This window comes from Ambystoma mexicanum, chromosome 3q, assembly GCF_040938575.1.
Source record: "Ambystoma mexicanum isolate Mex_15411 chromosome 3q, UKY_AmexF1_1, whole genome shotgun sequence".
Classification (NCBI taxonomy): domain Eukaryota; kingdom Metazoa; phylum Chordata; class Amphibia; order Caudata; family Ambystomatidae; genus Ambystoma; species Ambystoma mexicanum.
The window spans coordinates 191,359,707-191,372,655 of NC_090926.1; the positions used below are offsets into that span (position 1 = coordinate 191,359,707).

Below are 12,949 nucleotides of genomic sequence, written 5' to 3' on the forward strand. Positions count from 1 at the left end.
ATCAGACTATTTTAATCGATGGATTTGATATGATCACTTCATAGGCAGAAGCTCTCTGAGATGTGAGCGTGCCCTTTGGTTTCTCTATAATAGCAAATAACGAGTGCTCGACGTACAACCTCATTGAGCTTCCCATTACAATGGTAGTAGCCTTCTTGATGGCGAACGCTACGGCAGCTAAACTTTGTTCGCACGGGAAATGGCCCCTCATCACTGGGTCCAAAATTCCACTATAATATGATAGGGGCTTGTACCCCAATGTAGTTCTCTGTGTGAGTACTGCCGCCATAACGCTGCCATTCGTGTGTGAGAACAGGTAGAATTCCTCTGTGTAATTGGCAATCCCTAAAACTGGTGCCGTGCAAATGGCTCTTTTCAGTTCAGCAAATCCCTCCTACATGGTCTCAGACCATTCAATCTTTCCTTTCATCGCTTGTGCCTTTTTTAGGGCCTGAGGCAAAGGCTTGGTGTATGAGCTGTAGTCAAAGACCCAGGCCCTGACATAATTGCAAAGGCCTAAGAAACTCTGCATCTGCTTTACCGTGTTCGGCTTGGCTGTGTTCAGTATGGCTTCAGCTCTTTCTGGGGTAACTCTTTTCCCCTCATGAGGGATCAGCTGACCTATGTATCACACTTCTTGTTGACAATATTGTAACTTCTCTTTGTCAACCTAATATACTTTCTCAGCTAATATAGTTAGTAGCTGAACAGAATCGTGTCTGCATTTCTCCTCTGTAATGCTGCAAATTAAGATGTCATCCACATATTGTAAGACAACACTTGCCAATGTAATATTGCTTAGGTCTATCTGCAGGACTCTGTTAAAGATAGGAGACTCACCGTACCCCTGGGGTAACCTCGTGGTTTTCAGACGCATTTGTCTGAATGTAAATGATGTCAGATCTTGTGAGTTTTTGTGCAATGGGATTGAGAAAAATGCATTTTTCAAGTCAATCACCATGAAATATTTCGCCTCAATAGGTATATTACATAGCATTGTAGCCGGGTTCGGGACTAAAGGGAACTCGGCTTCAACAATATAATTTATCAGCCTCAGATCTTGTACTAGCTTCCAAGACCCTCCCTTTGATTTCTTGACAGGGTACACTGCAATATTGCATGACGACTCTGACGTCACTAAGATCCCTTGATCTATCATTGCAGAAATTGTCTTAAAAATTCCTTCATCGGCCTCCCTGGACATGGAGTATTGCCGTGCTTGTGGTAGAATTGCTCCTGGCTTCAGTTTAATTTTCACCTCTCCAACTCCTTTCCATAATCCTACGTCATAGGAGCCTGTGGTCCACACTGAGACGGGCACCTAGGCCACGTCGTTCTTGAAATATTCAGGACGGTTCTTTGCTAACCTCATTCTCTGAGGCACTTCTCTTTTGATCATTCTTACCCAAAAGGTGAGGTTCACCTCAACTGCTGTATCCCCCCGTCTGCTTGCTCATCAAATAGATTGTCATCAGTAGTGTCAGTCAATCTGTACCCTTCTTCAGTGGCGATTACTATGCACCATTATCAGCCTTCATCATCACAACCATCGACCAGAACCATTTTTCCTCATATCGCGGCTGTGTGTATCACTAAGGGAAATACTCGTCTCTTTTCTTCCTGCATAGGTATTCTTGGCCTGAAGAGAAATGTATCTGGGGTCCTCATGGTTTTCTCAACAAGGCCTGGCAGCCCTGCCATTACCACACGTATTCCATATGCAAATATTTTGGGCTCTAATGGTGCAGCCCTCATAGCTGTGTGTCCTGCGTATGCTCTAATCATTTCGCAAACGTTCAAATAGTGCATTCCTGGAGTTGAACATACTATGCCCTCCTCCGTGAACGAGATTGTCATGTTTAATTTCGTCATTAGATCTCGACCCAAGATCTTTACTGGGGTTTGTCGCGAATATAATAGCGGTACATTCATAACACATTCTCCTACAGAGACTGGAAGTGCGTTTGTAAAAGGAACACGACTAGTAGCTCCTGTGAAACTCTGAGTATGACAAGGAAAATTTGCCTTCACGTATACACGAACGTGTTGCACTCGTGTCAACTAGGAATGAATATTCTTCATCCCCTATAATGACATTCACCCTTGGTTCCTGCTGAGGGTCTGGTGTCACTGATAGGATAGAACACATCAGGGTTCCCAGTGAGCTGTCCTAGTACATATATAAGTTTGTCCCACCATGTGTGAATGGACTTCCCCCATCACCAGTGTTTTTCCTCATTCCAGGATTCATGGCCTGGCCTGTACTTACTGTCGGTGACAGTTGCATCAGTGGCTGTTGAGACTGTCCTTGCTGTGCTCTTGGCACTTGCTGTTGCACCGTGTGGTTCTGTGCAACTCCATTTCCTCACTGCTGTTAAAACACAGGTGGATTTACCATGCCTGCTCCTGTTCCTTGGCAGTTTTGCATCATGCCTTGATTTCTACAGGTGCGCGCTAGATGCCCTGACATCCCACACAGCCAACATACTGGCGGTGGTCTGATCATTTGCCCATTTGACATATCTTGATTTCCATTTTGCATGTTTCGAAAGCCTCCTTGATTATTCTGCCACCCTCTTCCTCTAAATCCTCTTCCCCTGGGGTAAAACCCAGTATTTCCCCGATTATTCTGCTGTGGATCATTAACTTGTTGCGTGCTCAATCCATCTGCGCTAGTTATCATTGCTCCTTCAAGGGTGTATTTTGATAATTTTTTCTGTACTAATTTTGCCTCTTCACCCTTTTGAGCAGCTTCTTTTTTGGGATTCTTTTCTTGCAGCAGTCTGCAATAGCGTGCAATGGTCAAATGTATTTCTGACCACAGCTTGGCCTCGATTCCTACCAATTTCTCGGGCTGTTTCTGTACCGGCTCTGGTAATCCTTGGCATAATATATGTTAGAACACGGCTATAGATTTCCCCCAAGATTCCCGCGTCTCGCGTACCCACGCGTCTTGGAAATTCTGAATATAGATCAACGTGTCTTCTAACTCCTTCATTTTACGTGTCATTATAGCTCCAATGTCAGAAGTATCCGGATATAATAATCGTAATGCATTGCATACCGAGGCTCTGCAATTGTTAAATGGAGCTCTGTCATGCGCGGTATTGACTATGGTCACACCAGGGTAACCTGCCCGTGTCCACACATCGTCAGCTCTGTCACCAAGTATGGCGATTAAAAGACCTTTGATATCCCCTATAGCTAACGTGTTCCCTCTTGTCATTTTTTCTAGCTCGTTTATCCATTTTCCGGCTCCCAATGTCAGCAATGGAAGCTTATTTTTCAGGTTTTCCCGATTCATGTGTGGCCATGGAATATACTGTGGTCTTGCTCCACCTTTCTCGAGCAATGGGAATTGGGACGCATAGCCCTCTCTCTCTTCTCTCATTGTTCTCCTGTCTACTGCAGGAGTAATATTTTCGCATCGCCGCCTACCAGGCAATTCCCTTAGTCGGCTCATATAGGGTGGTGCCGACACCCCCCTCTGACCGTAAGATACTTCTTCGTGTCAGTCTGACTGTGTGGTGGTTTCTGATGCCCTTGATGCAGACCCCCTATAGTCTGACCAACTTATCCCTTTCCCTCCTGGGACTTGTTTCCCGCACCTTCTTTTGCTCTCTTTTTCTTCTTGCACCTCTCTTTCAGCATCAGACATTGTCTGCGCCCAACTCGTGCAACTTTTGGCATTATCTTTGTTTCTACTTATTTCCAATCTATCTAGGGACAGTTCCCTATTCCCACTACTTCGGGACACGTCCTCAGTGTCGTAAAGCTGAGTGGTCTCCAGGCGCCCGTCTTCCCCCTCCCCTTGGGGTACTTGTTCTAGCCCCATTTCAACATGATCGTCTCTCTGATGCTTCTGGTGTCGAAGTCATCCTCAATATTTGCCCTGCACTTGCCTGGTACTGAATCGTACTCAGGAAAGAATTCTTCTATATCTTCCCAGTCTACTGCTAGCTCAGGATTTTTGACCTCCCTTTCCAGATATTCAAGATCGTGTGCTCTCTGTCTTCGCTTGCGTTCTACATAATCATCATCATCAAATTCCTTGCGCTTCCTTGCTTCTTCTCTGACCCTATCTTCTTCCTCTTTCTTTGCGTCTCTACGTTCATTTACCCATCGTATTTCCTCATCCCTTTGTCTCTTTATTCTTTTCTCTCGTATCCTTTGTTCTTCCTCTATCCTTCGCTGATCCTGTCTGTCTTGCTCATTGGCTACTCTCTGTTTACGATCGTGTTGCCTTTCTTGCTCTTCACGATATAACTGTTCTCGTCTCTGTCTATCTTTCTTCCTTACTTTTTCATCTCTCAATCCTTTTGCTTTCTCTTTCTCCCTTCTCTGTACATCATCTAGCTTCTCCTTTTGTTTTGTGTCATCAATGCCTTTAACATCGAGTTTCAATAAAATCTGACCTCCTAGCTATTTGTTCTGTGGGAGTGCTTTCTCATCAGTTTTATCCTCATTCCCTTTCCATCTTTTGCCTTCCCTCTCTGTGTCGAGAGATATAGTTGCTTGTGTCTGGTTTTCACTCTCGTTCTCGCGTCTCTCCTTGTCCCTCGGGACTTTGGAGGTGATATTGTAAAGTTGAAGGCAGGTAATGACATCATTGAGTTGAAACACTTTATTGTATTTGTTTCAAGCAGCTTAGTAAGAGACCCCCAACACAGGCAATCTCCAGAGTCCAACTGACAGTGGTTAAAGAACAACATTCTATAGCAATAACATTCCATAGCAGATGACAAACAAGAACACTCCATAGCAGATAACATACAAGAATTCTAACATGGAATTGCTGGCCTCTGTGGCACTAATATAAGAACTTATATACAACACATCTCCCTCCCCTAAAAAAAAAACTTCTTTATTATACATCAAAAAATCATTTAATATTTTCACATGCCACACATTGGAAATGCAACATCTGTTATCTCGGACACATTTGGAATTGCACATCTATCTTTTAACCTTTGCAACTCTGGATAGACTCCAGACTTGACCACCTTCCACGCATACAGCATTTTTGTAGATTTGTGTCACTCTAACTGGTTCTGAATAGAGTGGCTCCCCCTTCTTGGAGAGAACCGCCCTTCTTAAACGTACCAAATCCCCAATCTCAACTACAGTTTTCATCTTTGGATATTTCTCATTAACTCTCTCCACCCACCTACTTTTGCGGGCATCCATCTTTTTCCTCACATCATCCACCACTGCATCCGTTTCTCTTGCCCTGCCCAACCATGCAGGTGCTACACAAGTATTAGCTTTCCGTCCTCTCATCAATTCAAAAGCACTGATTCCTGTCTCTATTCATGGAGCCATTCTTAACGCATACAATCTATCTCTCACAGCTACCTTTCTGTCAAGACCACTCACATTCGCTCCACGAATAGCTTCCATAATAGATCTGTTGACGCTCTCAACTATCCCATTTACTTGAGGGTAGTATAAGGGTGTCTTTTTGTGTTTAACATCACATTTACCAAGATATTCTAAGAACATTTTCCCCACGAATTGTGGGCCATTATCAGTGAGGATGCTTCTAGGCAGACCCTCCCTTTCAAAAACATCTTCCAAGAATTCTATTATCCGTTGACAAGTAACTTCCCTCAAAATCCTAAACTCAGTCCATCTAGAAAAGATATCAACCAGTACGAGAATGAACCTTCCTTTACCCGCACCCATATCTAATGGACCCAAAAAATCCATAGACAGGTCTTGCTAACACACCCGCTGGGGTACTAGTTTTCCCCATTGGTTGGGATACAGCAAGGAGGTTTTTCCCTGACTTGATACAGTCCATGCAAGCACCGACAAGCTTTTCAATTTCACGATCCATCCCTGGCCACCAGTAGTCAACTTTAATAACTTCTTTTGTCTTACACACACCTATGTGACCTTGGTGTGCACGACTTATTAGTTTACTTCTCAAACATCCAGCAACAACCAATTTGTCCCAGCGGTATAAAAACTCTCCATTCACTGATAATTCATTCCTCACCTCCCACATTGACCTTTCTTCATTTGATAAAAGACTTTTCTCTGGCCATTCACTTTCTACAAAAGTCATAATCCGTCTCCACATCTCATTAGCCTTTAAAGCCTGAATCCACTCTTGTTTCAGTATAACTCCTTCTACAGTAGCAAACACCATATCATTTTCCCCACACACACTTCTGTCATTATCAGCCACATTATCCTCAAGCTTCACCCTTGAGGCATGATCAGCCTTAACATTTTCTTTACCTGCAACCACCTCAATTACAAATTTGTGACACTGTAGTATAGTTACCCATCCAGCTACTCTCCTTGATACCTTGTCAAGACCCTTGTTTTCAAAAATCGATTTTAAAGGTCTATGATCGGTTCTTAAAACAAATTCCTGTCCCCAGACAAAATTCTTCATTTTTTCAATTCCCCAGTGGCATGCCAGAGCTTCTTTCTCCAGCACTGAGTAGTTTAACTCTGCTCCCCTCAACATGCGGGACGCAGGCATCACCACCATCTCTTTCCCATCCAAGTCTGGCTGTAGCATAACCACTCCTATGCCAGTGTCACTAGCATCCACAGATAAAATTGTTCTCTTCCTGGTATCAAACATCGACAATGGTTTTGCCATATCGATTTTCCTCTTCATCTCCTCAAACTCTCTCTCACATTCATTGCTCCACACAAATTCTGTACCTTTCCTCAGTAATGCCCTCAAATTCGTTATGCAATCAGAATAATTCTCCACAAAGCGATGATAAAATTCAAGAGTACCCAAAAATGACCTCAACTCACCCTCGTTCTTTGGTGATTGAGTTTTCACAATAGACTCCACTAAATTCTTTTTTGGTCTGAGACCTTGTTCCGATATCTCATGACCCAAATATTCTACTACCTGAGTCATGAAAACACACTTCTCACCCCTCAAAGTTATTCCTTTCGACTTAAATATCTTTAGGACCACATCAAGCCTATTTCTCAATTCATTCTCATCTTTCCCACAAATCAGAACATCGTCCTGAAAAGACCATACACCATTGACTTCCTTTAGTAATTTGTCCATCACTTTCTGGAACACCGAGGAAGCAGATACCAATCCAAATGGCATGCGCTTAAATTGGTATATGCCCTCATACGTAATAAAAGCAGTTAACTTGCGTGATACTGCATCCAAACCAATCTGATGATAAGCGCGTGCCATGTCAAGCTTAGCAAAACTTTTTGCACTTCCACTCCTACTCAAAAGCTCTCCCATATTTGGTTTAGGATGACGATCCGCCACCACACAGTGATTGAGTTCTCTCAAATCGATGCACACCCTCAAATCTCCATTTCCCTTCTTCACCACTATCACAGGAGAAATCCACTCTACTGCCTTGGCAGGCTTAATAATTCCTTCCTTCTCCAATTTTACCAATTCATCCAGCACGGTTTTCCGCATTGACAGCGGTAACGGCCTAAGCTTTGAGGCAATTGGTTTACTCCCTTCTTTTATCACAATCTTGTGAACCATTCCTTTGAGACATCCTACCCTTTCGCAAAACACTTCAGGATATTTCATTACCATTTCACATTTGGCTCTCTTACCATTGGACTCTGGAGGGTAAAACACATTGAGAACCTGTTCTTCACCATTGGGATCTAACTTGATTTTTAATCCTCTTTGCTCCCTCCAACCCAACAACGTTTCACCTCTCTTGGTGACATATATTCTTCCATGCGTCACCCTCCCTTTAAATTTGAATTCTGCATCACAACATCCCAAAATCTCTATTTTATCACCATTATATCCCCCAGGGGTCTTATCAGACAGGCGTAAATGCTCAATAGCACCTCAAATCACATTTTCAAAAAACATTCTAGACATTAGGGTGATCTTGGAACATGAGTCAGCAAGCATTTTAACATGACAACCATTCACCTCTATCCATGCTGAGGGATGCTCACATTCATCAGTTTCTAAGCATTTTACCATATGAACCGTAACAATTTCATTATCAGAAATATCTGCCTCCTCTGAGGAGGGACCATCATAAACTTCAACGAAAAGTGTTCTTTTGCTACTTGCTCCTATCCGATAGTTTTTACAACAATTCTCAAAATGACCCCATTTCTAACATATATTACAATTTGCACGCCTTCCAGGACATATGGGAGATGTTGAAAGGTGGCGTGCACTCCCACACCGGAAACACAATCTTTCTTCCCTCTTTGCATTAAATTGGGAATTTTCCTTCTGAGTGTGATTATTGGCATGCTCACCCCCCCCGCCTTTCACTTGGGAATTTTCATAACGCCTATTGGGTCTGTTTTTTTGTTTCTTCTTTTCCTTAGGCTAAGATCCTTTTTTACCTCCCACCCTTAGCACTTCAGTTCCTACTGACAACTTATTTTCCTTTACCGACAACTTTGCCACACATTGTAGTGTGTGTTCAATTCTCTTTGCAATGCCAATAACTTCATCTAAACGTGGGTCAACTTTTAACCAGATCTCTTCACGTATCTTATAATTTGCACAATGTATCATAAACTGATCCCTTATGTGTTCCTCCAAACCACCCCCAAATTTACAATGTAAGGCTAAGTGTCTCAAGGCAGTTACATAGTCCTCAACAGATTCTCCTTCATGTTGGCATCTCATGCCAAAATGATATCTTTCCAACACCGTACTGGTCTTAGCCTCAAAATGCTTATCAAGTTTGATCAGAGCAAGATCAAAGTCATTTGCGCCTTCTTCTATGTCTAACTCCGAAACATCGGGTAATGTGTCATATATCCTCTGCCCTTCATAACCCAGAAAATGCATTAGCATTGCTACTTTCTGCTCAACAGACATGCCATTTCCGCATGTAGCTTTAACATAGTGAAGAAAACCTTTTTTCCAGGGTGCCCGGCGAGGGCATGAACACTTGTGGACCTGGAACACCAGACAGTGCCATGTTCTCTGTTCAGATATAGTATTACTGTGATAGCCTCTTTACACACTAGTTAGTAGTACCACCAGATAGCACTCCTCCCCAGAGCTAACAATAGATGCTGCATGGGAAAATGACCCTGGGCTTATAATAACAAACCCTTGCAAGTTTATTGTCTAGTTCCTTTGCTCTTAGCAGATTAGACAAGAAATGAACTCTGATCAAATATCCATGCGATCAACTGACTTTCAAGGAAAACAACGTGCTGTTTCTCACCTTCAGTGCTTCACAGTGGTCCTAACCACAATTTGCCTTCCCACAAGGGGCCCTGGACAATGTTCACGAAAGTTCCGCTTTTCTAGCGATTAGTATACCAAAATCCCATAGACAGTTAAACAAAACGCAGCACCACAACTACGTTCAGGGCGAAATAACGTGCAGCGCCACAGCCACGTTCCGAAGGTATAGCACTTCCTGATAATGCGTCCCACATGATGGTTGGGGCGTGGTAGGCCGCGTGCCTTGTCCAATGGCTAGCTTTGTTTTCAGCAAGCCTCTCTCTATGACAGCCGCTGCGTTGATTCAACGGGGCTCCGCCTCCCACGTACCTTCTTGCCTGGACGCTCCGTAGCTCAACTCTGCATACGCTGTGCTTCGCATGGACGCCCTGCGGCTCGATTCAGCATACACCGCGCTGGTTCAGCGGGGCACAACCGCAGGCGTATCTTCGCGGATCGAGGCTCAAGCGCCTCCTCCTACGCTGCGAACTGGTCCACCGTTGCACGATAACTCTCTCTCCCCACAGACTCCTAAACCATCCAGTGCGCGATCCGACTCATAGGCAAGTCGCGGTCCGCTTCAGCTTTCCGCAGTCACGTTACAGGAGAGACGAAATTAGACAGCCACCAGCCACCAGTTGTCTCCCTTAAGGTTGTCTCCCTTACATCCGTTCCTTCCTTCCTTTGGTTTCTGCACCCTTGCAGCCCAGCGTAACGCAGCCTCTCAGCGCTACGGGGCGGTAGTCGGGGGTCTCTGCTTCTGGTCAGCTTCAATAGGGATAATCAATATCCCATCCTCGTCGCCATTGTAAAGTTGAAGGCAGGTAATGACATCATTGAGTTGAAACACTTTATTGTATTTGTTTCAAGCAGCTTAGTAAGAGACCCCCAAAACAGGCAATCTCCAGAGTCCAACTGAGAGTGGTTAAAGAACAACATTCTATAGCAATAACATTCCATAGCAGATGACAAACAAGAACACTCCATAGCAGATAACATACAAGAATTCTAACATGGAATTGCTGGCCTCTGTGGCACTAATATAAGAACTTTTATACAACACATATCTCTATCTTTGTCTAGATTTTCGTCGCCACTTTGCGTAGGTGACTCATATGCTGGGTTGCTATACGCTGTGGCTGCTTTAGGTACTCTTAGTGGGTATAGCCCTTCATCCTTACTGTCTTCAGTTTTTTGTTCAGACAAGGCGGTTGGCGCTGAGGGCGTCTCACCCCCCTCTGTGCATACATTAAGTATCCAATCTACTGGCAGTTCCTCTTCCTTATCTTGTTGATACATTTTCCACAACTCTAGACTAGCTAGGTGTGTGTCTACGTTTTTGCCCTTGTATGTGGCATGCAAATATCTTGTCATGTGTTGCAAGACTGGTTTAGATAAGGATCCACCCTGGGGCCAAGGCATAAACATTTTGTGGGCGGTTCCTTTAACCTATTTTGCAGTGTACTTTTTCAGTTTAGGTGCATGTTTTGGCAACTGTTTGCACATGTGTACTAATGGAGTTATGTCTTCCATGTTTAAATCTGTTCACTTTCTCTTTATACAACACTTGTTATGTCTTTCGTTATTTAGACAATTCCAACAATATGAGCGAACACCACTTGTCGCAAGCTCTAATCCCGTCTTTTCGCCCAAAATTTTATATCTTCTAATTTACTCAATAAACACCAGGTTATCTTCTACAATACCCAATTGTGCAGTTTTTATGCTAGTTCCTCGAAGGAAAACTTTCTGTCCTACGACGTCACAACAAACAACACATAAGACAGACGTTAACAGACTAGACAACCTCCAGCTGGTTACATAGACCTCTGCCTCTAATATTTCTTACCCCGACATGGAGTTTAAACCCATCCCTTTCACAAGGCGTCTTTAGATGCTGTGGTGACCTATTTGTTCCCCTTTATTTGGGACTCTGGATGCAATTTTCTTCTAGCCGCTATATTAAAGTGTATGAATTAGGCAAATCCTCTCTCTTCTCGGGTGTCCTTCCCCCGGTATCGGTATTTTCTTTGCTACTTTTATTCACCCTTTAAGTCACTATTTCCTTATATATATATATATATATATATATATATACACATATACACCTTTCCCTTACTTATTCTAAGGTATCTACATTTTGACAAATAATTTAGTCTTTTTCACTCACTGTTCGCATGTTTCCTCTCTGGATCCTCGGGATCACTGCCTTTGTCACCGCCTTCTCCGGCCGTTCACCCACTTAGCTGCCCGTAGGAGTGGGAAGGGGTTACGTGGGGAAACACAGGTCCCTTCAGACCTCGTTCTGCAGATTTTATTTTTACTCTACCACTGTCTACGGGGAGCTTCACGGTCTACTCAGCCGGATGGCAAAGGACTTGTGATATTGCCGAAGACCTAGAGTTACTTTATGTCGATGGTCAATGGGTGTCTTAGTTATTCGATAATCGATAACCATCCAATCTCTGCTACCAAGTGTGTTCTGAGACCCCCAACCGGCCCATAGAGTCAGGGTTTGAATAGAAGCACTTTAAGACGAGATAGCAGGACACCCGAGATGGGTGGGGGTGCAGATTTAATACTCCAACACCAAATCAATAATGACAACTCAACGGTTTGGCAAAGGGAGTCCGTTTAATGACAACTACAAAAAACGGGGAGTCTCATGAACATCAGCGGATGCGTGATCTTTTCTCTAGCTTCACAACTCCAACGAACTTCAAAACAATCATAACATTTATACTAAAAACTTGTCATCATTGACGTGTAACGCTTAAAAGTTGGCATACAATTCTATTGGTTCAGGAAAGGTAACTTTACTATAGGTACTATATCTGTATATGGTAACAGAGTAAGGGGATTGGGTAAACACGTTCAGGTGGGGCATCTAAGCCCTACCTTCGAATTAGCTACAGTGGACGTCACTAAAAATACGACGTCTCATTGGTTCTACTAACTATAGGACCCTAGATTACTTGGTCCATTCTGATTGGGTGGGCATCACCTCAACCGCACTTTTCCACTTCATGTCAAGGAGTTCCCCCTTTCTCACCTGGGTCCGATGTTTGCCGGTGACTTCGATCGCTGCCTTCTTGCGAACGCTCCTGGTCTTGAACAGCGCTGCTCGAGATTCGTCTGGTTCCAGGTTGCGTTTAGTTCCGGGATCACGGAGTCCAGCAATCTGGGAGACTGGAAAGGCTAGAAAAGCTCGGAACCAGGAAGGGGGAAAGGAAAAGGAGTGGGTAATAGCACTGGGACAAAAGGAACAATACCGCGAGCTACGAACACACGTCTGGGCTACTCTGCAATAGCATTGAGACGCGCGGAGCCGCGGAAGACGTTGTCTATAAATAGACCACGCCGCGTTCAGCGCATGGAGCGAGCAAGGGCTTCAGCTCTGGGTGGCCATGTTGGAAGTAGTACGGAATGCAAGCCCCGTTGAGACAAGGACCAGGAGGTCCAAAAGGGGCGTGATCTGAAGTTCATGACACTTCACTTTAGCAGCACGCAGAATAATGAGGCCGGGTGCAGGGAGTAAGTCTGTACCCCAGCTTCCTTTCAATTTATGTTATAGCCATTCATCACCTTAGTGGCCGTGTGTCAATTTCTGCCTTGTAGTTGGCCTTGAGTCTGCCTCTTGGTCTTAGAAAGTTTAAGGAGGATGGGTACGATAATGCAGATTAACAAGGGGGGTCCTGGGAGTCCCTCTGCCAGACATTAGTCCTGGTTGCGAGAGACTTACCCAGAGTCTTATTCTTAGAGAGGCAC

At 44.0% G+C, this 12,949-nt stretch overlaps 1 protein-coding gene across 1 annotated transcript in view; it reads left to right on the plus strand.

Moving 5' to 3' along the window:
- The window catches only part of LOC138582305 (retinol dehydrogenase 16-like), a 134,570-nt gene that overhangs the window by 29,923 nt on the left and 91,698 nt on the right, over positions 1-12,949 (plus strand). The gene's annotated exons all lie outside the window — the stretch shown is intronic.